This window comes from Mirounga leonina, unplaced genomic scaffold (genome assembly GCF_011800145.1).
Source record: "Mirounga leonina isolate KUSES-001 unplaced genomic scaffold, KU_Mleo_1.0 Mir_175, whole genome shotgun sequence".
Lineage (NCBI taxonomy): Eukaryota > Metazoa > Chordata > Mammalia > Carnivora > Phocidae > Mirounga > Mirounga leonina.
The window spans coordinates 21164761-21170516 of record NW_023270453.1 but is presented as its reverse complement, the minus strand read 5'-3'; positions in this window follow the sequence as shown (position 1 = coordinate 21170516).

Sequence of the window (5756 nt, the reverse complement as noted above, 5' to 3'; positions counted from 1 at the left end):
CTTTTTTTAGATGTGTTTTCCAAACATTTTCTCCCCATCTGTGGCTTTTCTTTAGTGGATCTTTCACAGAGTAGATAGTTTACATTGTACTAAAGTAAAACATCACCATTTTTTTTCTTTCATTGACTGGCTTTGGTGTTTTAAAACTCGTCACCAAACCCAAGGTCATGTATGTTTTATTTTTTATTTTAGTTTTTCTTTTATTTTTACGTAGGCTTCATGCCCAGCGTGGAGCCCAGCGAGGGGCTTGAACTCACAGCCCTGAGATCGAGACCTGAGCTGAGATCAAGAGTCGGACACTTAACCGACTGAGCTGCCCAAGCGCCCCTCCCGAGGTTACGTAGAGCTATAATTTTCACAGCTTTGCATTCAAAAAATGTATGTGTGTGGACCATTTGGAGTAAATTTTTGTGTAATTTTAAGGTCTGTGTTCACAGCCCTTTTTTCTCCCTGTGTTTTCTCATTGTTCTATCATCATTTGTGCAACAGACTTCCCTTTCATTATTGGGGTGCTTGTCCCTCTGACAAAGTAGGTGACTCTGTTGGCACAGCTCATTTTTGTTCATCTGTTCCTTCAGCATGACCACATTCTCTTCATTATTGCAACTTTATGCTGTCTTTGTTTTTTTTAAAGGATTTTTAAAATTTATTTTTGTGAGAGATTGAGAGAGAGCGAGCGAGCATGAGCAGGGGGAGTGGGAGAGGGAGAAGCAGGCTTCCCGCGGAGCAGGGAGCCCGATGCCAGACTTGATCCCAGGACCCGGGGGTCATGACCCCAGCTGAAGGCAGACGCTTCACCGACGGAGCCACCCAGGTGCCCTATGCTATGTCTTTGGATCCACATATGAGGTCTTGAGTCTTATGTCGGCTAGTCTTGGTTTAGAAATAGTTTGTCAATATCTTTGATGGGAATTTGGTTGGGATTCCATTGAATCTGTAGAACAAGTTCGAAAAAATTGCCAGCTTAACAATATTGAGTGCATTGCTCCTGAACAAGGAATATCTTTGCCATTTATCTATGTTTTTTTCATAATTGAAGTATTTTTATTTTATGTACAGTGAATTGGCATTAAGTGGGTATCTTGGATATCTGCAGTTGAGGCAGGTATCCTGGATGACCCATTCAAGGAGGTTCACGTAATCCAACTTACTGAAGCCAGTGCCCTTGGCGAACCGACAGAAACAAGGGCAGCACCTATTGAGGCCGTATTTCCGGATCAGACGGCGTGGATTTGAGCAGAGGTGGAAGAAGGGAACCCTGGCCAAATTTCCTCGGATGGCTCCATGCTGCTGGTGTCCCATCCTGCTCTCTCGGATGCACCGAGGCACAAGGCACATTTATTTATGTGTTGTTTGATTTCCTTCATCTGTGTTTTAATGTTTTGAGAATATTTTTATGTATATTGTTAGATTTATACTCAAGAACCTTAATTTTCGTATGTAATTTTTTTTTTCATTTCACATCCCAATTTGTCCTATACATCATTGCTGATCACCTCAGTCGATCTAGGCTGCTATCAAAATATCACAGACCAGGCGCCTGGGTGGCTCAGTTGGTTGGGCAACTGCCTTCGGCTCGGGTCATGATCCTGGAGCCCCGGGATCGAGTCCCACGTCGGGCTCCCTGCTCGGCGGGGAGTCTGCTTCTCCCTCTGACCCTCTTCCCTCTCGTGCTCTCTGTCTCATTCTCTCTCTCTCAAATAAATAAATAAAATCTTTAAAAAAAAAAAAAATATCACAGACCAGTGGCTCATAAACAATAGAAAGTGATTTCTCACCGTTCTGGAGGGTGCATGTCTGAGATGAGGGGGTTTCTGATGGCAGACTTCTTGTTCTATCCTCACTTGGAGGGAAGGCCCTGGCACCCTAACCTGTTCTAACACCATCACATTTTTTTTTTTAAGATTTTATTTATTTATTTATTTGAGAGAGAGAGAGAAGAGAAACAGCATGAGAGGGGGGAAGGTCAGAGGGAGAAGCAGGCTCCCCGCCAAGCAGGGAGCCCGATGCGGGACTCGATCCCGGGACTCCAGGATCATGACCTGAGCCGAAGGCAGTCGCCCAACCAACTGAGCCACCCAGGCGCCCAACACCATCACATTTTTCATGAGGATTCCAACACATGGATTCGGGGGACCACAAACTTCCACACCATAGTCCTGATATCAATTGACTTTTGTACATTTACCTTCTAGTTTGCTCTTTGTCATCTTTACATTTTCTTACCAAGGGACAGGAACAGTGGGCTCTATTTCGGTTGGAATTTCCAAATTATGACACTAGATACTCAGAACTCTAAATTTCAGAGATTCCCCAGACCTTTCCTGAGCGGGTGAACTGGCTACAGCTAAACTGTGAGTGGGTGGTGTCTGCAGCTTCCAGACAATTTGGGGTTGTGAGGACAAAGTAGAGAGATGGTCCTCGGGGCACAGGAGGGAGATCCATGGCAGGTTCCCCAGAGATGTGTCATCCGAGGCGAGCCCAGAACCCTGGGTGTCCTACTTTCTCACACGTTTATTTTTACTTTCTCCTGTAGCATTTCAGCAGGATGTATCTTACAGAATTGTCCCTTCATCAGGGCTTTGGCCTTCATAACCATGCCATACCATAGTACTTTTCACATATTCTGCTTCTTGGAGACGAGAAGCACCGAGAGCAACTGGCTGCAAGTGTGTGTGGGGCTGGAGCAGGTTCATGTGGGACCAGCGGCCAGGCCACCCTGGGCTCCACTCGAGGTCCTCTCTGTTCTGGTGTTGACAGTTGGATGCATATTGAGAAGTAGGTGTGATAAAAATCCCAATGTTATTTAAGCTTAAATATATTAGTTATACCAAACCTGAATTTCTTAAAAATTAACTTTTCTGGTTTTAATGGAAGTAAACTCGTCAACCATTTTTTTTTTCTTTTGTTGAGAAAGTCACAGTTTAATTGGCAGCACATTTGCGATGGTACATAAAATAATGTTTATTTTGGAATCACAGGAATCCTACATTAGATGAACTATATAAATATAGCAGGCTTTGATAGAACACTCAGGTGTTTACTATGAACCCATCTGTTTCTGGGGAGTTTTCCAATGGGAGATTTCTCTTTTTTTTTAAAAGATTTTATTTATGTATTTGAGACAGAGAATGAGAGAGAGAGCACGAGAAGGGGGAGGGTCAGAGGGAGAAGCAGACTCCCCGCTGAGCAGGGAGCCCGTTGCAGGACTGATCCTGGGACTCCAGGATCATGACCTGAGCCAAAGACAGTCGCCTAACCAACTGAGCCACCCAGGCGCCCCTGATGGGAGATTTCTAAGCCTTACTGTGACCTTTCATGCTCATTGGTCTGTTTCTATTTTCACTATATCAGGGTCCATTTTGCTAATGTGCATTTTTACTTGGAAATTACCCATTTCCTCTGCGCTTCCAGTGTTCTCTTATTTGATTTAAAATTTTTTTTAAACTTTTATTTTAAGTACAATTGGCAATGCAGGGCTTAAACTCACGAACCTCAGATCAAGACCTTAGCTGAGATCGAGTCAGACGCTTAACCAGTTGAACCATCCAGGCGCCCCTCTCTTATTTGACTTTTAATGTCTATTCTGTTTCTCTTTTTTTCCCAGAATTGTCACAGTTAATGAGCCAATATTGATATCTTATTATTCACTGAAGTTCATATTGTGTCCAGTTTCCCTCTGTTCTGCCTTTGGGGCTCTAGGGTCCCAAGTAGGGCATCACATGATCACAGGTGGTCATCACGTCTCTTCAGGCTCTTCTTGGCTCTGACAGTTTCTGAGATTTCCCTTGTTTCAGTGACCTTGACAGTGTTGAGGAGGAATGGTCAGATGTTTTGTGGATTTAGCCCCACTTCTGGGATGGGTGGTTGAGTGTCTCCATCAAGCATTTGGAATTCTTGTGCATTGTTTTCTACTCAGTACCAAAAAAAAAAAAAAAAAAAAAATCTATGTAATAAGTTATTTTTACCAGTGTGAACACCTGGGTAGTTATTTTAGGCGTTGGTTTTACTCCAGCAGTAGGGTGTTTGGTTGATAAATTTATTCCTGCTGTGGCACTTTCTGTTGTCTCCTGTTTCCCTTGACCTAATTTCAACTTGGTGGATTTTCATCAGAAGAGTTACAATTAGGGTTGAGGGAAAATTCAAAATTATTCAAAGCAGCCGTTTACTGTTTAAAAGTTGAGCTTGACTTTCTAGTTTTACTAAAGGTATCATGGTATCTTTTTATTAAAAAAATTTTTAAAGATTTTATTTATTTATTTGAGAGAGATAGAAACAGCATGAGAGGGGAGAAGGTAAGAGGGAGAAGCAGGCTCCCTGCTGAACCGGGAGCCCGGTGTGGGACTCAATCCCAGGAGGCAGTTGCTTAACCAACTGAGCCACCCAGGTGCCCCTCATCTTGATATTTTGACATGCCGTATTTGCTCTGTAGTTTCTTTGGTGGTGGAGTCAGAAGGAGAGTCTTTGGGAATTCTGGATAGAGGCATGCTGGTGGTGATGAAGTTTTAGACTATAAGTGAGGTTCAATGGGGTGGAGTCCGGAGCTGACTCCTAAGAGAGAATTCTTGAGATGGCTTTGGTTCAAATAAGTGGTTTATTAAAGCACAGGGACAGGACCCGTGGGCAGAAAGAGCTGCTGCACCGGGGTTGTGGGGGGTGGCTGATTATATACTATGGGTTGGGGAAGGTAAGGAAAAGGGAGGTTTCAAAAGGATTTTTGTACGTTAAAGAAGACTCACAGGATACCAGAGGCCTTGCCATTGTCAAGTTAAGGTTGTTGACCCCTCTAGTAATGCATTAACATTAAGATCGTTGGGAACTTCCTGGAAGAATGTCCCACATGTCCCACCCAGGAGTGGGGGGTGGGGGGAGGTTGCAGGGTGGTGGCTTATGCTTTGTCTTCAGCCAGCCTTCTGTTCCCTCATCATTCCCCCCTGGACAATTTTGACCTTTTAATCCTTAAGGTTGTTGAAGGTGGAAGGTCTCATCTTCTGTAATGTCTTCCTGCTGAACAGGGGCGTAGAGATGTTCCTACCTATGGGTCGATATTGGTCAGTTGGGGAATGTTTAGAGGAGGTACAAAAGGGGGAGGCAGCTGAATCCAACACGGTCAACATATGTGAACCTCCTTGAGTAGAAAGGGTCATGTGTTAGCTGGAAGTTATGGCGGTGAAGGAGTCTTTTGACGCCAGGCACGGAGACACCAGAAATGACAACAAAATAAGGTTAATACTATAATGAGAAAGAGGAATCTGAATAAAAGATCTTTGATAGTTGACCTTTGATAATTTTCTTCCAGTCCAGGAGTTTAAGGCAATCACTAAAGAAAAGAGATGCTTTAAAGCACCCAGAAGTCTTTTGTGGTAACCTGGACTGTACACAGTATTCTGTCTTTATAGTAGCACAAGTTCCACCGTGTGCAGCAGTTACAACATCTAAGGCCATTCTGTTTTGTACAACTGCTTTATGCATTTGAGTCATTTCAGGATTTAGTAGAGGAATACTGTTTTGGGTATCATTTAGGGCTTTGACCATGTGTCAGACAACATTCTCCAGTCTCAAAGAGGTAACAAGGATGGATGCTAGGTGGTTATACCAATGAGATACAGAACATGTCCACCATGGTTTTAGATTTTAAGGGTTAGCTGGGTCAGTAAAGGTTTTCATAATGCGTCCATGGTGAGGGAGGTTGGAGGGAAGACTGCCCCTCCAGGTCATCCCTTCCTTGAGCAGACAGACTTCTGGGACTGCTGAAA